Source organism: Rattus rattus, chromosome 6, assembly GCF_011064425.1.
Source record: "Rattus rattus isolate New Zealand chromosome 6, Rrattus_CSIRO_v1, whole genome shotgun sequence".
In the NCBI taxonomy this organism is placed as follows: Eukaryota; Metazoa; Chordata; class Mammalia; order Rodentia; family Muridae; genus Rattus; species Rattus rattus.
Genome location: NC_046159.1, coordinates 79,650,033 through 79,676,320, shown reverse-complemented (window position 1 = coordinate 79,676,320; position 26,288 = coordinate 79,650,033).

Here is a 26,288-nt window from a genome sequence, read left to right as displayed (position 1 = left end):
CTTAAAATAGTTATATTCAAGAGTTTTGAGATAACTCAGGGACCCAAATGAATATCACTCAAAAGTCAGCTTTACTAGGTAACTTAACTAATTTTTACTCCAATCCATTAAAATGAACAATAATTCACATTGACTTACTATAGCCTTTTGTCCTTGTTTACAGTGTTTTCCAGATAATTTTTATTGTAGTCATATTGTTTATTTTATTGTTGGAAAGATAATTTTTGGGTAAGCATTTGATTTATAGACCCTGAGAAATTTTTTAAAAAAAATCCAAAGCTAGGGAGATATTTCAAGGTTATGTCCAAACACATGATTTAAGGAACAAATTTTCTTTTTGTTTGCTTAAATATTGGTGGAATTTACTAAGGATTTTCTATAATGTTTGCTAGAATTTGATGAGCAGGTGCAGCCAGTTGTACTTCATTAATGTTAGTGACCACCTGCTGCTTGAGGAAATGCTTTTTAACTTGAACATCTTTCAGACATATTTTTCAAAGATTTATTGCATTTATGCCATCTATAGATCATCAAGGAAGTACAGGAAAATGGTTTTGACATTTACCAAGAACGGGATAGTTGTAAACAATGTATACACTTTGCTAGTAACACAGCATTATTGGGCTCTAATTGCTTCACTATGCCCAAGACACTACAGTTGTATTGGATTTCTAAATATTTGATTCTATCCTCTTGTGAAGTCAACGATCAAGGGTGAAAGCTGCAGACTGAAAATGTCCATCTGATGGATGATCTGTGTCTGACTTTTATGACAGTGAGCAAAAGTCAATCCGATCAGCCAAATAAATTTCCTGAGAGACATTCATCACACGATGTTAGCACTGGATGAGACCCAGGGGATCACCTGGTGAATGACCTCTCTTAATAATTCTGTAAACCTAGTCTGAGAGATCACATTTTACTCAAGATTTCATTGGACTTAAGGGGAAACCATGTTGAAACTTCATATTTCCTGACATAAAACTCCCGGGCCTTCCAGTTAACAGTTTCTAAGTTCAAAGGTTAGAATACAGGAGGGCTCTTGGCACAAAAAAGGTGGAGCTGTGAGAACAGGAGGAAGGCAGAGGTTCATATCGATAGCTCTGATCTTTGAAGACAGATAAACATTTACATTACACATAAGAACCTTAGAGTCCCCCAGAGAGCACTGACAATTCTGTTCCTTGACACTGCCAACCCCAGGTAGGTTGGCATTTATGCAGACATTATTTTTAGATTTCCATATTCATCAATGTTATAATTTTCATTTTTTGGTGTATGTTTGAGTGTATTTACTGTTCTCTAAGTAAATCCTTAAAATTTTAGTAACTTTCTGAAGTGATTATTACATGTAGTAATTCCTAAAAGTCAAACTACATGAGCTTGTAGCTAAATTATACCGGAGTTATGAAATAGAAGTACTTAAATGTAATCTGTTCCTACTGGTATGACTATATTTTACAAGTATCTGCTATTAACTAGAAGAACCATTTTACTGTCTTCACAATATATCTTTAGTACGCATGGTAAAAAAATATATTACACAGAACACAAGGCAAATCCCTTTGAATATTATCTTCAACCATATATTCTAGGTAGTTTGAACTCAGACATTAGGAGAATAGTTACTCAACTAAAACTTGCAAAGAGTACGGAAGAATTTGGTAGCATCTTTTTGTTTTTTCAACCTCACATAAAAACATTGCCACACATTTCCAGAACATGAAGGTGCATACTCTACAACAGGAGCTAATTCAGACCTTGAGTCTTTCAGCACTTGACCATAATTCACTGATAGTTAGGTTAGTTTAGATAGATGAGAGGCTGGACATGCTTGTTTGAATGTATACACAGCTTTGTTTTCCACGAAATTTTCTTAGTACAAATATAAAGTCAAAAATATATTCCTTTTTCTGCTGTTCACTGGTGTCATCATGTCTCCTATCATCCTCAGGACACTATCTTGATGGGGCAAATGAATGGGTGTGATGCTTTGCATATGCTTGGCTCAGGGAGTAGCACAATTAGAAGGTGTAGCCTTGTTGGAGGGAGCGCGTCACTGTGGGGTGGGCTTGGAGACCCTCATCCTAGCTGCCTGAGGATGCTCAGTTTGTTCCTGGCTTCCTCTGGGTGAAGATATAGAACTCAGCTCCTCCTGCACCATGCCTGCCTGGATGCTGCCATGCTCCTGCCTTGATGATAAGGAACTGAACATCTGAACCTGTAAGCCAGCCCCAATTAAATGTTGTCCTTTATAAAACTTACATTAGTTATGGTGTGTTCACAGCAATAAGGCCCGAACTAAGACAATGGGTATTCATTTTCTTTTATTAATTTATTTTTTTAATTTTTTGAATTTCCTAGTGTGTGTAGTGTGTCTTGATCAAATCTACTCCCAATTACCTCATTTAATGTACCATGTTCCCTTCTGAACTTCATTTAGTTTCCTGTTTTATATCTACTGAATCCACTTCAGTGTTGCCTGTATGTGCTGGCATGTTTAAACCATACCCTTTATTTTTTTCTGAGGTTCAGAGATCACTGTGGAGAGAGGGAAAGATTGAATAAAACGGCAGAAGTAGTGGTTGTCTGCAGTGAAATATTAACTGCTGGGCATGACAGGACCACTGAACACAGGGATTGCCTTTGATTGCTCAGTTACAGTGCCAAGCTGATATCAGTACCTTGCAAGTCTGGACAAAATTCTTTAGAAGAAGTCTGCATGTACTTCAAATTGTTGTATGATACATGTCACCATGTCTCTCCACACCAGAGTTCATGATTCCAGGAATCAAAGACAGAAATGGAGAATTCTGCTAATTATCGTTATTAATCTCATTGATAAACAAACAAAATTTCTGCTATGTGTTATCAAGGTTTAAAGTTCTGCAACCTTTGAATTATTATTTCTAATGAGAATTTATTCCATCACAACTTACAAAAATGATACTACTTGAACTAAAACTTAAGATTGATCCCTGCAGTTTTGGGCTCATCATTATTTATATCAACCTGAAGTAGGGCATTGATGGTGTGGACTGGGGTGACTGGGCTTGACTAGTTAGGAGTAACTAGACTACTACTGTGTAGTAGGAATCTGTTATAACTGCAATATCCTATGATCAGGATACCGGCACAAATACAGTTCAAACTAGGCATGAATGCATTAGAAGCCACAAAATAAATGTTCAGATTAGTTTCACATAAAGACCATAACATTTAATGAACTTTCTGAAGAAATAAAGGAAACATAAAGTGGGTAGTAGAAATTGAAAATGTCACCAGACCTTCTTTTCCTCATGTTCTTCTTCATTTCCATCCCTGCAGATCTTTCAGACAGGAAGAATTATGAGTCAGAGATTTGACTGTGGGATAGCAACCCCATCCCTCACTTGATGCCCTGTCTCTCTGCTGGGGTTAGGCTCAAAGAAGGTCCAGCAAAGGGCCCAAAAGCTCAAGGGAGGCCCCAATACCTGACAACATTACTGAGGCTATGGGGTGCTCACAAAAAGGGAGCTATCATGACTGCCCTCTGAAAAACCAAAAAAGCAGCTAAAAGAATCAGAGGCAGACATATGCACCCAACCAACGAACAGAAGCTGCTGATCCCTGTGGTTGAATTAGGGAAAAACTGGAGGAAGCTGAAGAGGAAGAGGGCAACCGTATAGGGAGACCAGCAGTCTCAATTAACCTGGACCCCTGAGATCTCTCAGACACTGGATCACCAACCAGGCAGCATACACCAACTGATATGAGTCCCCCAACCCATATTCAGTGAAGGACTCCTGGGTCTGGGTTCAGTTAGAGAAGATGCACCTAATCCTCAAGAAATGGGAGGTCCCAGGGAGTTTAGAGGTCTTGCGGGGTGGGTGAAGCGGGGACATCCTCATAGAGACAGGGGACAGGAAGGAGGTATGGAGTGTGGAACAGTAAGAGAGTGGACCGGGAGGGGAATAAAATCTGGAGGATAAAATAAATAAACAAACAAATAAATAAATAAATAAATAAATAAATAAAGTATGAAGAAAAAGAAAAGAAAATGAAAATGAAAATTATAAAATATCAGCTATTACCACTTAACAGTTACAAGAAGGAAACTATATATTTCAGAGCATATACAAATTTCTCCTGTATTTTCATAAAAGTGTTTATGTGTGCATAAACTCCTTTCTCTCTTCCAGTGCCCCTTTTCACATAACAGATGATGTATAGGCCTTATGTCATACTACCACATATGCCACATCATGGATTTTACTCAATAATTAACTACATATATAACACATTGTGTTAGATTAAAGCATAATTGTTTCATTTGTTTAGGCAACACTGTGATATAATTGTATGGTGTTTTACTTTTTTCTCCAATGGGAACGTACACCAAATTGCTATAGCATCACTGTGAAAGAACAGTCTCACAATTATGTTCAGGGCAGAGCAGATAATGATGCTAATAAGTGGCCACCCCTTATTTATGTAATTACAATACTACACTCCTATGATTATTTTGTATTGATACCCTTCTTGTGACAAAAAAAAGTCACAAGTGGGTTTGGCAGGAAAGATAGTAAAAGTTATTACTTTTGTCACAGGAAACAGTTGCCTGTGTAATATGCCTCTGAGGACCTATTATGGGGCAAAGAATTAGATATGGATGGCAGTGACATGCTCAATCCTATACCCTTGAATGCCTAGACTAACGTGTATGCTTTTATTTTAGTAATTAAAAAATGAATAGGCATAGAAAATGTATATTAGTTTTTATAAAGGGAAAATATTACAGAAAAAGGATTCTAAGAAATTACATCTATGCAATTTTTCTGTTATGTTCTGACAAACATGTCAAAATATTTAAGCATCTTTAACATTTACAAAGCAAAATGTTATAGTATTTCATAGGCTATTTATTATTGAGGAAAAAGTTTCATAAGCTTAATGTCATTTAAGTTTTCAGTGTTCATATTTATTTCACAGTGTACTAATATCTTGGCCACCATATCACTCATTATTAGCTCACCCACACCGACTAATATTCACTTTAGTCAATTAATGATGAGGACTTCTTTACAGCACTCAATTCCTCATAGCATAGTTCAGATATTCTTGTGTGGCCATCAGCAGGAACAAATAGTTAAAGAATATGCTGAGAACTGCATCTGACAAATTTTGCAGATGAAAGTTTCACATTTTCATATTAAAAATCCAAAACCATAAAAACTTTATGGTAAAGAAAAATATAAAAAGTGCAAATTAAAATAATTAATTGAAATAAGGATAACATGAGCTCACAGAAAGACAGAAACAGCATGTACAGAGCCAGTATGTGTCTGTATCAGATAGGATCCTAGACCTGAAAAGAAAAGTGGATGCATTCCCCATCCCTAACCCAGAAGCTTTCTCCAATTGATAAAATCACTTGTGAATGAAACTTCAGTTTGCTCCAAGGGAGTCTCGTGGAGAAACAAACTACTCTTGGGTAGGATGTATGCCTGTTACTAGATGGCCAACAGAAAATTAACCCAGCAGCATCCTTGGAGGCTCCTAATCTCATAATGTTATGTCAAGGCTATTTTTCATTTTCCTTTTTTTAAATAATTTTATAACATATCTAATCCTTTAGATCTATGTACACATACTCCATGTTGGCCCACTGAATTGTCTGACATGTTTTTCAGAATGTATCCTTGCCATTTTTGCTATATTTTGTGTCTCCTAAGGCTTAACTTTGGCTATGTTTAAGACTCTTTGAGAGTTTGGAACTAACAAAGGGAACTTTGTGTACTTATCAGTGAGTGCACAACTGAAAATACCATGTTCCCTTTCTCCATAGTCTGGAATGTCAGCGGGTAAGGTAAAGGCCTCATGTGTACCTCCCTGATCCACGATTGATAGTAGTAAACCATGATCATATGGAAGGCTATTATGACCAATGCAATAAGATTATCTTGGGATTTTCTGTCATGCCTTGAAGAAAATAATTCACTGCTGATCGACTGATTTTGCAGCTCTCACATCCTTTCTATCGTCTCTTTCCTGAGCCTTTAAGTACCTATTAATTGTGAAAAGAAACTTCTTCAAATAAGGCTTAGAGTAAACATATTTAAACATAGATATAAAAGAGGCAGCTTAACACCATGTTAGTTTAGTTTAGCAGCAAGGCAAATAGCATCAAGTTCCCTCACAGTGCTTGAAAACTCCTCAGCCATGGATGTTTGACTTGATTTATAGAACTTAGAATGGATTCTTTTATTTTCACAGTGTCTCATATACAATCAAAGATTAATTGTTAAAGTCATACTTGATACTGGTATTGTACCATAGGTGCATTTTGCTGGGCAGATGGTTATTAAAGTTAGTAGGATATTACAGCTGGGTAAGGCTCTAAAAGTACCTCCCCTTGACCCCCAAACAATCCATATATGATCCAGAACCTATAACACTAAGAAAAATAACCAGCAGAGAGGAATCTTCCAGCTCAATTCCAGATTGAATCCTATACATATCTTGTGATGTGTATGGGGTCTTAAACAATAGGGTTTTATTATCAAGTGTTGATGAACACCTAAGAAAGACAAAAACATCTACTGTTTGGAGGGCTCTGTTCAACAACTTTTAAAGTAATATACTACAACTGGTATTGATATTTTCCTGCTATGGTGGTTCTAAATATGATTTTTAAACTTATATTTAAAGATTGTCTTATGAAGTAGGCAATGTCCACATGGTATTTCCATAATAGCTGTGATTTGGTTAATTCTAACTCCCTCTTTACACAAACTTATCCCCCACCCCTTGACCACAATACCTGTTAAACCCCACTAGAAATTTTTTTGTTTTGTTTCCTACTATTCTACTATCCCTCTCTCTTGTGTTATTCCTCACTTCAACAATGCACTTCTATTGTTTTGGCTTGCAGGTGAGCTTCATGTTAAACACACATATCAAAGGCTACAACACTGTGTTCTCTACATGAGAAGGAGTACTTAGAAAATGTCTGAGTCAGTTTCCTCACACAATATATTTTTTCTCATCCATTTACCTTTAAATGTCATGCCTGTTTTACAGCTGAACAAAATTTCATCGTGTACACATTATAATCCTGCATTGCTTGTTGATGGACATGTAAGTTAATTTCATTTCTAGGCAATTGATTATAGAGTGCCAATGAGCATGGACGAGCAAGTGTTCCTACTGCAGAATAGAGTTCTCCTTGGGCGTCTGCTCAAGAGGAGTATAGCTGCTACAAATAGTAGTTTCAGTTCTGGATTTCTGAAAAATCCCCACACTGATCTGAAGTGACCTCCACTTTGCATTTCTAACAAGAATAAGTCTGTACCTCTTCCCTCGTATCCTCTCTAGCATTTGATGTCACTAATTTCTGGATGACAGCCATTAAGAATGAGATAAGAATAAATCCCTGATGAGTTTTAAAACTCTGAAGGAAAAGGTAGAGAAGGAACACTAGAAGACAGAACTGTCTTAGTTTCTCATTGTGAAAATAATCATCCTTCCAAAAGCAATCCATGGTTTCAGTGAAACACCAGGCAAAACCTCAGCATACATTTTCATGAATTATTTTTAGGAAGTTAAATTAATATACAAGTATCAGAAATGAATAGCTAGAGCAACCAGCAAGAAAAAATAAAGTTGTATGCTTAGTGGTTTTAAAGAAAATACCCTCAATAAGCTCATATTTGAATGCTTGGTCTTCAGTTGATAGACTGTTTAGGAAAAAATAAGATGTCATTTAATTACAGAAAGCTTCTCTCTCTCTCTCTCTCTCTCTCTCTCTCTCTCTCTCTCTTCTCTCTCTCTCTCTCCTCCCTCCCTCCTTCTTTGAAGACCAGGATGTAAGTTCTCTGAAACTACTGCAGTGTCATGCTTGCCACACTGCTCCTTGCCATGATAATCATGGATTAACCCTCTGGAACTAACAAATCTTCCAATTAAATACTTATAGATGTTTCTCCAGGTTTCCTTGTTCAAGGCAATAGAACAGTAACCAAGCATATATATATATATATATATATATATATATATATATATATATATATACTTAATTTTATTTCTATAGCTCTCTATATATTCTATAGCTACTAGAGAGCTATAGAAATAAAATTAAGTATGTTTCCATGAAGAAAAGGAACATGTAGCATGTAGACCAATGAAATAAAATAGAATAGAGGACATAGTTACAAGCCCATGTAACTTCAGCTGCTTTAATTTTTACCACAATACCAAATCATATTTCAGTAAAACTATATCACTTTTAACAGAGTGTGTTGAATACTAGACAGTCACATGTAGAAGAATGAAACTATATTATCATCTCTCATTAAATACAAAAATCAAGGCCAGGTGGATCAAAGGCCTCAGCATAAAACGTGAAAGGTCTCTAAAACATCTAGAAGAAAAGGCATGGGTTACTATACAATATATAGACATAGACAAGGCCTTTAAAAAGGAATCCAATTACTCAGAAAATATAGCCAACAACTGACAAGTGGGATCTCAGAACATTGAAAAACTTCTGCAGAGCAACAGAACTGAGTCAATTAAGTGCAGAGACAGCCCACAGAATGCGAGTCTGTCTTTGCCAGCTATTCATCCAACAACGATTAATATCTAGAACACCCAAATAATTCTTAAAAACTAAACACCAGAAAAACCAAACAATGCAATATACAAAAAGTAGGGCATGAATGTGAGCAGAGATTTCTCAAAAGAAGAAACATAAATAGTGAATAAAAACTTTTTAAGAAATACTGAGCTGTATTAGAAACATGCAAATTGAAGTCTGTGCTTCTGTTTTGTTTGAGATAGAGTTTTTTTACATAGCACAGAATGACTTCAAATTTATGACCCTTCTGTCTCAGTCTCTCAATACTGAAATTCTGAAATTACAGTCATGAATCACTACATGCAGCTTCCACCATATCCAGCAGTTTTGTTTTCACATTGTATATTAAATACATGCACTATGTCAGATAGATTTAACCTAGTTCTATTTATTTGGAAATTAAACATGATTTCAGGATGGACATATGATTGGAAGCTAGCAACAGATAGGCATTTGATGTTTGGTGACAAGTTATCGGGGCACCAGATGCTCAAACTTTTAGTTAAAATCAATACTAACTGTACCAATATTTGTAGTTGAGATTACTATTTAGGTTCATATACTTAGGACAGCAGTCAGCCTCTTCTCAAGTGGGTGAACCTTACCAAATACACTGATACCTAAACAAAGCAAAAGTCTAAGGAAAAGAAAGTCAGTTTCGATATATTGTTTTTTCCCTAATTCACACTGTAGCAAGTGTTTGTTTGTTTGTTAGTTTTTCTGGGCTCAGTTTGCAGACTGTTGATCTTTGTTTTAAATTGTTTTTTTGACAGGAAAGTAATTTTTAATTGCATCTTAGCAATTAAAAACTTGAAAAGCAGTGTTTTCCATAATTTGAGAAATATGATATGTACATTTAAATAATGTAGACAGAATGGACAGGAAATTTTCTATCTTGCTTTAACAATGGTGGTACCTTCAGTTCTATGATTAAGGTATTTGTAAATGCTCTTGGCAATGGAATAGCTGAGAAAATAAAAAATATTCTCCATTGTTTCATATATACATTATATGTATATGAGTAAATGTGAATATATAAATGTAAGCATGAATATATATATATATATGTGTGTGTGTGTGTGTGAACAGAATGTAGAATGCAAGTATGCATAAATGAACTGATAATTTCCAAGTTTATTATTCAACTGTAGAAATCTGTGTGTATGATTCTTAAAATAAAAAAAAACAAAAAATGTGTTGTAAATAACATCTGTCACACAGCTTAAGGTTTTTACTATATGAGTGTAAAAATGAAATCAATACTAAGCAGTTATGAAGGACAGATAACTCACTGCATAATGACTGATTTACTGTGCTGTGCCTAAGGATTTGATAAAAGAACTGTCTATTTATTTAAAGGAAATTGAATATTGGAAGACCACATGTTATATTGATAATGTTTATTTTAATGGACAAAACATTAATTCAGCTCTGTGAACCATATCAGGGCATATAGATACTCTGCCTTCTAATACTCTATAGAAAGTTTTTAGAAATATGGTTTAGGAACAGGATGTTCATAACCCATGTAAAGAACCTCCGAGTTGAGAGGCATGCCCAAGTTCCCTCTGCAAAGGCTGGTATAAACAAGTCCCGAGAATTCCTCTTTTCTTTTTTCATTCTATTGTATATATATTATTTATATTTCAAATGATATCCCCTTTATTGGTTTCCTGTTTACAAAAACCCTATCCTATCCACCCTCCCCCTTCTTCTATGAGGGTGTTCTCCCACTCAACCACCCACCCCCTCCCACCTCCCCAGCCTGACATTCTGCTATACTGGAGGCTCCAGCCTCGGCAGGACCAAGGGCTTCTCCTACCACTGGTGCCAACAATGCTGTCCTTTGTACATATGCAGCTGAAGCCATGATTCTGTCCATGTGTTCACTATTTGGATGGTGGTTTTGTCCCTTGGAGCTCTGGTTGGTTGGTATCATTGTTCTTATGGGGTTGCAAGCCTCTTCAACCCCTTCAATCCTTTCTCTAACTCCTCCATTGGGTACCCCATTTTCAGTTCAGTGGTTGGCTGTATTTGCCCCTGTATTAGTTATGCTCTGGCAGAGCCTCTCAGAAGATTACTATATCAGGCTCCTGCCAACATGATCTTCATGGCATCAGTAATATTGTCTGGATTTGATGGATGCTTGTATATGGGCTGGATCCCCAGGTGGGACAGGCTCTGAATAGCTATTCCTTCAGTCTCTGTTTCAAACTTTGTCTCCATGTCTCCTCCTATGAATATTTTTGTTCCCTCTTCTAAGAAGGACTTCTAAGCATCCACACTTTGTTTGTCCTGTTTCTCAAACTTCATCTGGTCAGTGGACTGTATCTTGGGTAATCCAAGTTTTGGGGCTAATATTCACTTAGCAGTGAGTACATACCATGTGTGTTTTTTGTCATTGTGTTACCTCACTCAGGATGATATTTTCTAGTCCCATTCATTTGCCTATGAATTTCATGAAGTCATTGTTTTTGATATCTGAGTAGTACTCTATTGTGTCGATGTACTTCATTTTCTTTATCCATTCTGTTGAAGGACAAATGGGTTCTTTCTAGCTTCTGGCTATTATAAATAAGGCTTCTATGAACATAGTGGAGCATGTATATTTGTTATATGTTGGAGCATCTTTCAGGTATATGCCAGTTGTGGTATAGCTGGGTCCTCAGGTAGAACTATGTCAAATTTTCTAAGGAACCTCCAGAATGATTTCCAGAGTGGTGGTACAGCTTGCAATCCCACCAACCATGGAGGAGTGTTTCTCTTTCTTCACGTCCTCACCAGCATTTGTTGTTACCTGAGTTTTTGATCTTAGTCCTTCTGATTGGCGTGAAGTAGAATGTCAGAATAGTTTTGATTTGCATTTCCCTGATGACTAAAGATGTTGAACAGTTCCTTAGGTACTTCTCAGCCATTTGATATTCCTCAGCTGAGAAATCTTTGTTTAGTACTCTACCCCATTTTTAATAGGTGTCTTAGTCAGGGTTTCTATTCCTGCACAAACATCATGACCAAAAAGCAAGCTGGGCGGGGGGAGGGTTTATTCAGCTTATTCCCAGGTTGCTGTTCATCACTGAAGGAAGTCAGGACTGAAACTCCAGCAGGTCAGGAAGCAGGAGCTGATGCAGAGGCCATGGAGGGATGTTAGTTATTAGCTTGCTTTCCCTTGCTTGCTCAGCTTGTTTTCTTATAGAACTCAAGACCACCAGACCAGGGATGGCACCAACCACAATGTGGTTGGTCCTCCCCCATTGATCACTAATTGAGAAAATGCCTTACAGCTGGGTCTCATGAAGGTATTTCCATAACTGAGACTCCTTTTCTGTGATAACTCCAGCTTGTGTCAAGTTGACACATAAAACTAGCCAGTACAATAGGGTTACTTGATACTCTGGAGTCCAACTTCTAGAGTTCTTTATATATATTGGATATTATCCCTCTATGGATTGTAGGATTGGTAAAGATCTTTTCCAAATCTGTTGTTTGTCACTGTGTCCTAATTATAGTGTCCTTTGCCTTACAGAAGATTGCAATTTTATGATGTCCCATTTGTCAATTCTTGATCTTAGAGCATAAGCTATTGCTGTTCTGTTCAGGAAATATTCCCCAGTGCCCATGTGTTGGAGGTTCTTCCCCACTTTTTTTCTATTAGTTTCAAAGTATCTGGTTCTATGTGGAGGTCCTTGATCCACTTGGACTTAAACGTTGTACAGAGTGACAAAAAATGGGTCAATTTGTATTCTTCTACATGCTGACCTCAAGTTGAACCAGCACCATTTGTTAAAAATGCTATCTTTTTTCCACTGGATGGTTTTAGCTCCTTTGCCAAAGATCAAGTTACCATAGGTGCGTGGATTCATTTCTCGATCTTCAATTCTATTCCATTGGTTTATGTGCCTGTCTCTGTACCAATTCCATACAGTTTTTAATCACTATTTCTCTGTCTTCCTAGAGTTAGAAAGAGCAATTTGCAAATTCCTTTGGAATAACAAAAAAACCAGGATAGCAAAAATTATCCTCAACAATAAAAGAACTTTTGGATGAATCGCCATCACTGACCTCAAGCTGTCCCTAGACGTTTTTAACTGCACTTTGTCACCCTCCTGTTTTAGGCTCAAAGTATAATTCTGTGAAGAATTGGTGGAAATCTAGCCTTACTGTTCTTCTAACATCTCTCAGTGTCCTCAATTCTTATGTTTCATTGTTTTGCAGTATCTACATTTCCAAACAGATCTATTTGCTTTGTTATATAGACAAATGTTTGCTGCACTGAGTTCTCATGAATATTTATTCAGACTACTGATCTTGGAACTTCTTAGTGGACACCTTAGTGGTACTTAACCTTTCTAATCCTGTGACATGTTAATGTATTCCTTCATGTTGTGGTGACCCTCAACCATAAAATTATTTTCCTTCCTATTTCATAAGTGTAACTTTTATGCTATTGTGAATTGTAATGTATATATTCATGTTTTCCAATGCTCTTACATGACTCTTGTGAAAGGGTTTTTTTTAACTCCCAATGGAGTCAAGACCCACAAGTTAAGAACCACTGTTCAATATCAAGAGAAGCTAAGCTAATAGATAGTTTTATATGTTTGATATGACATAAAATATCTATAGAGCAAGTAGACCAAAGTTCCCAGCTTGGGTCCTCCCAGAGTTTCATTTTCTCATGTGATGTACAGTTGTAATAATAACTATCTCAATATTGTTCATATGACTGGATACAGTAAGGCATTTTATATGTGCAAAATAAAAATTAAAAACACTAAGAAAGTCTTGCTTTGTAAACATTACTTAAACAAATTATTTTTTTAAAGGAAGATTTGTTTGAGCAACATGGGATAAAAATGTCTCCCATATTATCACAGAAATCAGTACCATTCAAGGAACAGTAGTCATGAACAAGCAGCATACAATTAATTTCATAGAATGTGGACAGACCCAGTCAGTTAAGTCCAGCATACTTAAAGCATCACAGTCCTTTATTAGCTCTACCCATGCATGAGTGAACCATCATCTTACTTCTTAAACATCAGCTTCCCACACAAACAGTAATGTGTCTGCCCTGATAGTACTTGTGATGTCTTATCTCCTCAGACGCACTCTATTTATAGAAGTTTGCAGGAGGAAGCAACAAATTTATGAAAAATGTCACTAAAGAATTTTTTACCCCCAACTTATTACTCTAGAGACATTTGTAAAACCCTAAGGCCAGATGCTGTTCTACTATAATACTATATGTGTTTAAAAATGGACCAATTGATAAGGATACAGACATAGAATTTTCCTTACAAAAAGTACATTGTGACAGAAATCCACTGGAGAGACTATTACATTTGAAGCCATTTTTATACATATAACTGATTGCACTAACTGATATGTTCACTTGTTCAACTGACAATGAAAATGTTGTGTACACTCTTGGGCATGGTGAGATTCAGCAGTGAGATGCAATTTTTTTTTGAAATGTAATATAATAGGGCCATGAGTGATATAGACAAAATTTTTTTATAACTTAGGTTTCTACTACAAAATTGGACAGAAAAGGAGAAAGCAGATGGCTAAGAGAGTATTTTTCATTATTGAGAAGTGCATTTATGATATTGTTCATTTTAAGTTCTCAATGAATGGCTCAAATGTAGTTTATTAGAGAGTTTATGAGAATTTCCGTCTCTTTATTTTTCTCCTTAACCTTTGTCCCAGAAAAGAAGAAGTCATGTGCTTGCATGTAAGACCAAAAGCTTGTTTTCTCAACACTATTTCTGCTAAAGTATCTAATTGAAATAACTGAGGCAGCTGAGCTAATGTGCTACAGTAATTTTATTCAGGCCATATTGACATCAATATAGAATATAAACTAACAGCAATATACTTGAACATTTACTATTAATACTTAAGAACAACCATGTTAATAGCATTATCCACAACTTCACTCTCATTTGCACACAGCTGAGGAGCTGTGTATGAATATTTAGAACAGATCTTTGATTGAAGGTCTGTATTTGCTGTGTCATGATGAGATCTTAGACAGAAATTAAAAGCTTCATATAGATATGAACTTACAGATTAAATCTCTAGGTGGTATTAGTGGACACCTTCTTGGAAAATCTGAGATTTGATCTACATAAGTGAAACCTTTAGAGTTATCTTGGACAACTGCACACAGATACTCCACTCTTCTTAACATTTAGTTTCTATTAACATGATTAGTGACAGAATTTTGGAAGTTTAAATAGTTCTAATTAGATGTCTCAGCCCTTGTCGTTTTTTGATATTCTGCACTGGAATTACAAAGAACCTGGATTTCATACTTGTTGCAACAACAGAATAGACAAGTATTCCAATAAGAGCAGCAGACAAAAAAAAATCCCTCTTTCATGTTTTTTATGTGGTCTTTTGCTAGACAGGGTAACCCAGATTTAGCATTTTGTTTGCTTGCTTGTTTGTTTGTTTTTCTGCTTCAAATAATCTGATCTAGAAAATTCAACACAGACATGCCTGACAGCTTGATTTTAGTTGATTGTTCAAGTAGTTATGTTTTACCAACCTAGTTTAGCCATCATAGTAAGTAATATAGAAAACCAATCCAATGACTCCTTCCCTGCCACTGACTTCCCCAATCCACCACCCCTACACCTTCCCTTCACTCCTGACAGATGGGGCCACTCCTGGCTACCCCCTTACCATGGAGCTACATCTCCCAGTGAGTCCAGACAAGGTAGCCCAGATACAAGAACATATTCTACACACAGGCAACAGTTTTTGGGATAGCCCCACTCCAGTTGTTTGATGAGTCTATGTATCTTCTTTGGTTGGTGGTTCAGACTCTCAGAATCCCAAAGATTCAGGTTAAATAAGTGTTAGTTTTCCTGTGGAGTTCCTATTCACATTGGGACACACAATCCTTCCTTCTATTCTTTAGTAAAAATCCTTGAGCTCTACCTACTGTTTGCCTGTGGGTGTTGATATTTGTCTGACTTAACTACTGGATAGAACCTCACAGAGGACAACATGCTGCATAACAGAGTATCATTATAGTGTTAGGAGTTGATACTTGTGGATGGGATGGCTGGCCAATCCCTCTGCTCCATCCCTTTGCCTGCATTACTTGTAGGCAGGATAAAGTTTGGATTGAAATTTTTGTGGGTAAGTTGGTGTCTGTCTCTTTTCACTGGAGTTCCTTTCTGGATAGAATAGGTAGCCTCTTCAGGGTCCATATCCCTAATGTAGCAAGTCTCAACTAAGGTCATCCCCCATTGATTCTTGGGAACCTCCCTTGTCCCAGGCCATGTCTCTTCCTAGAGATGTGCCCTACCTCCTCACCCCAGTCAGTTGCACATTTTCATTCATTTTCATGGCCATCTAGCTATCTCTTCTGTCCTTCCTCACACACCAGATCCTGAATTTCCCCTTTCCCCTTCCTCCTTCCCCACTGCACTCCTTCCCAGTTCCCTCCTTTCATTTGCCTCACATAACCCTTTAATTTTCCATTCTAAGTGAGATTAGAGCATCCTTGCTTGGGCTATTCATCTTGTTTACCTTCTTTGGGTCTGTAGAGTGTAACAAGGCACCTGTATTTTATGGTTAATATCTACTTAGAAGGGAATATATGCCATGCAAGTCCTTTTGGGACTGGGTTGCCTTACTCAGGTTGATATTGTCAACTTCCATCCATTTGTCTGCAAAAATCATGATGTCTCGGTTTTTAATAGCTCAATAGTATTCCTTTGTGTGGATATACCACAATTTCTTTATCCATTCCTTACTCGAAGGACATCTAAGTTGTTTCAGATTTCTGGCTATTACTAATAAAGCTACTATGAACATAGTTGAGCAAGTGTCTTGTGGCATGGTAGAACATCTTTTGGGTATATGCTGGTTCTTGACTTAGAACTATTACAAGTTTTCTGAGAAAATGTGAATTGATTTTCTAAATAGTTGTACAATTTTTCACTCCCATCAACAAGAGAGGCGTGTTTCCCATACTCCACATCATTGCCAGTATGTGTTCTCTTGAGTTTTTATCTTAGTCATTCGGATGGGTATAAGATAGAACCTCAGAGTTGTTTTGATTTGCATTTTACTGATGACTAAAAACTTCAAACATTTCTTTAAGTGCTTCTTGGCCATTTGATATGCCTCTGTTAAAAATTCTCCATAATTTCTCTGTACTCTTTTTTAATTTGGTTATTTGGGTATTGATATTTAATTTCTTAAATTGTAAATTTTGGATGTTAGCCCTGTCAGATGGTTGGTTAAAATTCTTTCCCAATCTGTAGGCTGCTGATATGTCCCACTGACAGTGTCCCTGTGCCTTACAAAAGCTTTGCAGTGTCATGAGGCCCCATTTATCAATTGTTGATCTGAGAGTCTGAGCCATTGCTTTTCTGTTTAGAAACTTGTCTCCTGGTACCAATGTATCAAGGGTAATTCCAAAATTCTCTTCAGTGAGATTTAGTGTATCTAGTTTTTTGTTGAGGTCTTTGATCCACTTGTACTTTTGTTTTGCACAGGTTAGACCAGTACCACTTGTTGAAAATGTTTTAATTTTTAATTGTATTTTTTGGCTTCTTTATCAAAAATCTAGTGCTCATAGGTGCATAGGTTTATTTCTAGGTCTTTGATTTTATTCCATTGATCAATTTATCTGTTTTGGTACCAATACTATCAGGGATGGTGATTCCACTTGAAGTTCTTTTATTGTTAAGGATTGTTTTAGCTAAACTTGGTATTTTGTTTTTCCATTTGAAGTTGAGAATTGCTCTTTCAAGTTCTATAAAAAAAATTTGGAATTTTTTATGGGAAATGGATTGTATTTGCAAATTGTTTTTGGTAAGAATTTTTTTTCACTATGTTAATCCTATCAAACCATGAGCATGGGCGATCTTTCCATCTTCTCATAAATTTTTCAAATTTCTTTGGGACTTGAAGTTCTTGTCATTCAGATTTTTCACTATCCTGGTTAGAGTTACACGAAGATATTTTATATAATTTGTGGTTATTGTTGAGGGTGATATTTCTATAATATATTTCTTGGTCCATTTATCCTTAGTAAAATGATGGATATTGATTTATTTGCATTAATTTTATATGTAACCACTTTGGGAATGGTGTTTATCATCTGCAGTTCTCTGGTCAAATTTTTGGGGTTATTTATGTATACTATCTTATCATCTGCAAAGAGTGGTACTTTGATTTTTTCCTTTTCAATTTTATCCCCTTGATCTCATTATGTTGTCTTATTACTCTGGCTAGAACTTCAAGTACTATATTGAATATATATGGAGATCATGGGCTTGTTCCTGATTTGAGCAGAAGTGTTTTAAGCATATTTCCATTGAGTTTAATGTTGGTTATTAGCTTGTCCTATATTGCTGTGGTTATATTTAAGTATGTGCCCTATATCCCTGTTTTCTTTAATAACTTTAACACGAAAGGGTATTGGGTTCTATCAAAAACATTTTCAGATTTCAATGAGATAATCAGATTATTATTTTTTCTTTTATTTTGTTTACCTGTTGGATTATATTGATGGGTTTCCATATATTGAACCTTTTCTGCATCCCAGGGATGAAGCTTACTTAATTTTGATGGGTCTTTGATATGTTCTTGGATTTTGTCTCTAATTATTATACCAAGTATTTTTGCATCAATCTTCCTAAGAGAAATCAGTATAAAGTTCTCTTTCTTTGTTAAATATTTGTCTAGTTTAGGTACCAGGGGGATTGAGACCTCATAGAATGGTTTTGGCAGCATTCCTTCTGTTTTTATTATTTTTTTAATAGTTTGAGGAGAATTGGAATTTGCTCTTTTTGGAATGTAAGGTAGAATTCTGCCATCTGGCCATTGGCTATTTTTGGTTCAGGGGCTTTTAATGACTGCTTCTATTTCTTTAGGGAAATGGAACTGTTTAAATAGTTTGCCTGGTCTTGATTTAACATTGATAAGTGGTGTCTGTCTAGAAAATGGTCTATTAGATTTTCCATTTTGTGCAGTACAGGTTTTTGAACACCTAATGATTCTTTGTCCTTCTTCAATGTTAGGTGATATGTCTCCCTTTCCATTACTGATTATGTTTATTTGGATACCTAGTCTCTTGGTTAGTTTGCCTAAGTGTTTGTCTATGCTGGTACTTTTCTCAAAGAACCAGCTCTTGTTTTTGTTAATTCTTTCTATTTTTTCTTTGTTTCTGATTGGTTTCAGCCATGATTTTGATTATTTCCTGCTTTCTACTCCAGGTTGGTGTGCTTGTTTCTTACTTTCATTCTTTTTTCTAGAGCTTTCTGTCATACTTTTACATTGCCTATATAAGAATTTTCTAATTTCTTTATGGAGGTAATTAGAGCTATAAACCTTCCTCTTAAGACTTCTTTCATCCTGTCCCATAAATATGGAAATGTTGTGCCTTAATTTTCATTGAATTTTAGAAAGTCATTAATTTTATTTATTTCTTTGCTGGCCAAGTGATTATTAAGTAGAGAGTTTAGAGTTTAGGCTTTCCAGTGTTTCTGTTGTTGTTAAAGTCCAGTTTTAATCCATTGTGGTCTGATAAGATACAAGATGTCTTGAGAAGAAAATCGCATATAATCTCTCTCTCTCTCTCTCTGACACACACACACACACACACACACACACACACACACACACAAAGAGAGAGAGAGAGAGAGAGAGAGAGAGAGAGAGAACCAACATCAAAGTAACAGGAAATACCAATTAATGTTCATTAATATCTCTCAATATCAATGGATTCAATTCACCAATAAGGAAAACAGGCTAAAGAACGCATGAAAAAACATTATCCATCATTCTGCATACAAGAAACATACATCATCTATAAAGATAGACATTACCTCAGAGTAAAGGGCTGGAAAATAGTTTTCCAAGCAAATAAATCCAAAATGCCAATCAGAGTAGTCATCTTAATATCTAATAAAATAGATGTTCAAAATTAATTAATAGACCAAAATTAATAGACCAAAATTAATCAAAGGTGAGAGAGATAGATAGATGGGCACTTTATGATCATCAAAGAAAAAAATCTACCAAGGTGATATTTCAATTCTGAAAATCTATGCCCTATGCCCAAAACACTAGCATGCCAACATTTGATAAGAAATATTGCTAAACTTTAAATGGCACATAGAATTCCACACTTTAATAGTGGGAGACTTCAACATCGCATTCTCATGAATTGACAGGACAATCAGACAAAAACTAAACAGAGAATCAATGAAACTAATAGACATTGTGAATCAAATAAAACTAACAGACATCTGTAGAATATTTCACCAAAATGCAAAAGAATAAACCTTCTTCTCAACACCTTTGGATCTTTCTCCAAAACTGATCATATAGTCACTCACAAAGTAAGGCTCAACAGATACTATTGATTTTTTTAAACTCTTTAAGATTTTGTATTTTACCAAGATTCTATCTACTTGTTCATTTTGTGAATTTTCACCAATTGTGTGAGTTTGTATGTGTGTGTGTGTGTGTGTGTGTGTGTGTGTGTGTGTGTGTGTGTGTGTGTTTTCCTAGGTAACTGGGAAAGCTAGTAGAGGTGATTGCCTTTCCTCAATTTCTTTCTTTCTTTCTTTCTTTCTCTTTCTTTCTTTCTTTCTTTCTTTCTTTCTTTCTTTCTTTCTTTCTCTCTTTCCTTTTTAAGTAAGAACCAAGGAAGATGCAATAGTACATATTAAATGATGCATATACATGTATAATTTAAGCACTGGTGAAATAGAAAGTATCAAAGGAATCAAAAGGATATCAGATGACTAAAAGTAAATTATCAGATGAGATTTGAGTCATATTTTCAAGAGTACTTCATACTTGGATTTCTAGACTATGTGTCTGTTTCTCTCTTATCAGTTGAGTGAGACCTCTGTGAGAGAAGACTGTGTACAAGTTATTACTCAACAATCAAACTTTAAAAATTTTCACAACTGTAAAAAATCAAACCATGTTTGGTCCAAGCCCTACCCAAGAAGTGGATCCTTAAGTTAAATGATCTGTCTAACTTTATCCTCAATTTAATTATTTACCATAGGTTTACCATTTGGTACTTCCTGTTCTGTTACATCCCTGGTCTCTGTTTCTTAAGCCAATGTGCTCTTTTATCATGTTGTACAACTAGTTTTTGTTCTTATACAGTGGAAATCATTGGATTGAACATAGGATTGAAATTATATAAGTAAATGTCTGTCTCTGTTACTGAGGTGTGTTTCCTGTATGCAGCAAACTGCTGGGTCCAGTTTACATATCCAGTCTTTTAGTCTATGTCTTTTCATTGGGGAACTGAATCCATTAATGTTGAGAGATATTAGGAACCAGTGATTGTTTTTTCCTATTATTTTTATTGTTAGAGGTGGAATTGTGTCTGTGAGGCACTCTTCTTTTGGGTTTGTGAAAGAAAATTATTTTCTTGCTTTTTCTAGGGTGTAGTTTCCTTCCTTGAATTGGAGTTTTCTATCTATTACCTAGCAAATGGTCCCAAGAAACAAGCTGGAGTAGCCATTCTAATATCGAAAAATCAACTATCAGCCAAAAGTTATCAAAAAAGGTAAGGCAGGAGACCTCATACTCATCAAAGGAAAAATCCAAGATGAACTTTCAATTCTGAATATCTATGCTCCAAATGCAAGGGAACCCATGTTCAGAAAAGAAAATTTACTAAAACACAAAGCACACATTGCACCTCACACAATAATAGTGGGCAACTTCAACACCCCACTCTCATCAATGGACAGACCGTGGAAACACAAATTGAACACATAGTGAAACTAACAGAAGATGTGAACCAAATGGGTTTAATAGATATCTATAGAATATTTCAGCTTAAAACAAAAGAATATATCTTCTTCTCAGCACTTCATGGCACCTTCTCCAAAATTGATCATATAATTGGTCACAAAATATCCTCAAAAGATTGAAGAGGATAGAAATAATCCTATACATCCTATATACCACCACAGACTGAGGATGGCCTTCAATAAAAACAAAAATGGCAGAAATCCCCCATACATGTGCAAGCTGAACAATACTGTATTATTCAATGATAACCTGGTCAAGGAAGAAAGAAAGAAACAAAGAAAGTAAGATTTTAGAATTTAATGATAATGAATGCACAACATAAAGAAACTAATGGGACACAATGGAAGTGGTGCTCATAGCTCTGAGAACATCCAAAATGAAACTGGAGAAAACATATACTAGCAGCTTCACAGCATACCTGAAAACTCTAGAATAAAAAGAAGTAAATACACCCAAGTGGAGTAGATGGCAGGAAAAAAATCAAATTCAGGGCTGAATTCAACCTATCAGAAACAAAAATAACTATACGAAGAATCAATAAATCCAGAAAGTGGTTCCTTGAGAAGTTCAATAAGATAGATAAACCCTTAGCTAGACTAACCAGAGAGCACAGAGAGTATGCTTATTAAAAAATCAGAAATTAAAAGGGAGACATAAAAACAGAAACTGAAGAAATCCAAAACATTATCAGATCCTAATATAAAAGCCTATATTCAACAAAAATGGAAAATCTGGATGAAATGGACAATTTTTTAGACAGATACCAAGTACCAAAGTTAAATCAGGATCAGATAAACAAGTTAACCCCATAACTCCTAAAGGAATTGAAGCAGTTATTAAAAGTCTCCCAACCAAAAAGAGCCCTGGACCAGATGGGTTTAGTATAGAATTCTATTAGACCTTTATAGAAGATCTCATCCCATTAATGTCCATATTATTCCATAAAATTGAAACAGAGTATTACCCAATTCCTTCTATGAAGCCACAATTATGCTTATTCCTAAACCGTGCAAAGACCCAACAAAGAAAAAGAACTTCAGACCAATTTCCCTTATGAATATGGATGCCAAAATATTCAACAATATGCTCACAAAATGAATCCAAGAACACATCAAAACTATCATCCATCATGATCAAGTTTGCTTCATTATAGGAATGCAGGGATAGTTCAATATATGTAAATCCTTCAATGTTATTTACCATGTAAACGAACTCAAAGAAATACAGTACATGAGCATCTCATTAGCTGCTGAGAATGCATTTGACAAAATTCATGATAAAAGTCTTGTAAAGATCAGGAATTCAAGGCCCATACCTAAACATAGTACAAGCAAAACCAGTACCCAACATCAAGTTAAATGGAGAAAAGCAATCCCACTAAAATCAGGGACTAGAAAATGTTGCCCACTCTCTCCCTACCTATTCAATGTAGTACTTGAAATCCCATCCAGAGCAAATAGAGAACAATAAGTCCAAAGCATACAAATTGGAAAGGCAGAAGTCAAAATATCACTATTGGCAGATGATATGATAGTATACTTAATCTACTCCAAAAATTTCACCAGAGAACTCCTAAATTTAATAAACAACTTAAGCAAAGTGACTGGATATAAAATTACTCAAGTCCTCAGCTCTAAAAAAAAAAAAAGAAAAAAATCAGTACTCAAATCAGTAGCCTTCCTTTACTCAAAGGATAAATTGGCTGTGAAAGAGATTAGGGAAGATACCCTTTACAATAGTCACAAATGATTTGCAATACCTAATATTGTGACTGTAATTAAGCAAGTAAAAGATATGTATGGCAAGAACGTCAAGACTCTGAAGAAAGAAACTGAAGATCTCAGAAGATGGAAAATCTCCCATGCTCATGGATTGGCAGGATTGATATAGGAAAAATAGCCATCTTCCTGAAAGCAATCTACAGATTCAATGAAATCCCCACGAAAATCCCAAGTCTATTCTTCATAGAGTTAGAAAGAACAATTGCAAATTCATTTGGAATAACACAAAACCCAAGGTCACAAAAACTATCCTCAACAATAAACGAACTTCTATGGGAATTACCATTCCTAACCTCTAGCTGTATTACAGAGCAATAGTGATAAATGCTGTATGGTATCAGTACAGAGACAGGCTGATAGTTCAAGGGAATAGAATTGAAGGCCCAGAAATATACTCACAGACCTATGGTAACTTGATTTTTGACAAAGGAGCTAAAACCATCCAGTGGAAAAAAGACAACATTTTCAACAAATGGTGCTGGTTGAACTGGAAGTCAGCTTGTAGAAGAATGCAAATTGATCCATTCTAATCACCTTGTACAAAGCTCAAATCCATGTGGATCAAGGACCTCCACATAAAAGCAGATACAAACCAATAGAAGAGAAAATATGGCTCAGGGGAAATTTTCCTGAACAGAATATCAATGGCTTATGCTCTAATATCAAGAATAGACATATGGGACCTAATAAAACTGCTAAGTTTCGGGGATTTGGCTCAGTGGTAGAGCGCTTGCCTAGCAAGCGCAAGGCCCTGAGTTCAATCCCCAGCTCCGAAAAAAAGAAAAGAAAAAAAACACTGCAAAGTTTCTCTAAGGCAAAGGACACTATCAATGGGACAAAATGGCAACCAACAAATTAGAAAAAGATCTTTACCAATCCTACATCTGACAGAGGGCTAATATATAATATATACCAAAAGAAGTTAGACTTCAGATAACCAAATAATCCTTCTTAAAAAGAGGCTATAGTATTAAATAAAACAAAAAAAAATTCAAAAACCTTTCAACTGAGGAACAAATGGCCGAGAAACAAACAAAGAAATGTTCAACATCCTTCGTCATCAGGGAAATGCAAATCAAAACAACTCTGACTTTCAACTTCACACCAGTAAGAATGGCTAAGATCAAAAACTCAGGTGAAAACAGATGCTGGTGAGGATGTGAAGAAAGAGGAACACTCCTCCATTGTTGGTGGGATTGCAAACTGGTACAAACATTCTGGAAATCAGTCTGGAAGTTCCTCAGAAAATTGGACAGAACAGTACCTGAGAACACAGCTGTATCACATCTGGGCTTATACCCAAAAGACATTCCAACATATAACAAGGATACATGCGCCATCCACTATGTTCATAGCATCCTTAATTATAATACCTAGAAGCTGGAAAGAACCCAGAAGTCCTTCAACTGAGGAATGGATACAAAAAAATGTGGTACATTTACACAGTGGAATACTACTAAGCTATTAAAAACAATGACTTCAGGAACCTGATAGAGATGTCTCCTTAGAGACACAGCCTGAGCATGTCAAATACAGAGGCAAATGCTAGCAGCAAACCACTGAACTTAAACCAGGATCCTCATTGGAGGAATTAGAGAAAGGATTGAGAGAGCTGAAGGGGCTGGCTACCCCATAAGAACAACAACGCCAACCAACCAGAGCTCCCAGGGACTAAATCACTACCCAAAGACTATACATGGACTAACCCATGGCTCCAAATGCCTATGTAGCAGAGTTGGACAATGGAAAGAAAAGCCCTTGGTCCTGCCTAAGTTGGACCCCCAGTGTAAGGAATGTCAGGGGGCAGGAATGGGGGGTGGGGTGGGGAGGGGAACATCCTTATAGAAGAAGGAGAAGGAGATGGAATAGGGGACTTTGTCTGGGAAACTAGGAAAGGGAATAACATTTGAAATGTGAATAAAAAATCCAATAAAAAATGTACCAAGCACACACACACACACACACACATACACACACACACACTAACAAACAACTACAAAAACAACAACAAAACAATGACTTCATGAAATTCCTAGGCCAATGGATGAATTCTGAAAATATCATCCTGAGTAGGTAACCAAATCACAAAAGAATACACATGGTATGCACTCACTGATAAGCAGATAATAGCCCAAAAGTTTATAATACCTAATTTACAATTCACAAGCCACATGAAGCTCAAGAAGAAGGAAGACCAAAGTGTGCATGCTTATGGGCTTCTTAGAAGGGGGTACAAAATATACATAGGAGAAGATTTGGAGACAAATTTTGGAGCAGAGTCTGAAAGAATGACCATTCAGAGTGCAGCCCATATATATACAGCCATCAAAGGTAGACAATATTGAAGCCAAGAAGTGCATGCTGACAGGAGCCTAATATAGCTGTCTCCTGAGAGGCTCTGCCAGAGCTTGACAAACACAGAGGAGGATGCTTGCAGCTATCCATTGAACTGAGAATGGGGTCCCCAATGGGGAAGTCAAAGAAAGGACTGAAGTATCTGAAGGTGTTTGCAAGCCCATAAATAAGAATAACAATATCAAACAATCGTACCACCCAGAGCCTTCAGGGACTAAACCATCATCCCATGAAAACATAGAGATTGACCTAAGTCTTCATCAGCATGTTACAGAGGATGGCCTTTTTGGGCATCAATGGGAGAAGAGAACATTAGTCCTGTCAAGGTTTGATGCCCCAGTGTAGGGGAATATCAGGGCGGGGTAGTGGGAGAGAGTGAGTAGGTGGGTGAGGGAGAATCCTCATAAAAGCAAGGGAGTATGGGATAGGGGGTTTTGGGAGTGGAAACTGGGAAATGGGATAAAATTTTAAATGTAAAAAAAAATTTCAATAAAAGAAAAGAAAAGGGTGGGGATTTAGCTCAGTGGTAGAGCGCTTGCCTAGCATGCGCAAGGCCCTGGGTTCGGTCCCCAGCTCCAAAAAAAAAAAAAAAGAAAAGAAAAGAAAAAAGGAAATTATATGCACTCACTTTTGCATGCATTTTTCTTTCTTCCTTTCTCTCTTATTTTCGTTTTGAGACAGGGTTTGTCTGTATTTCTTTTAATATAGGTTGTAAATTC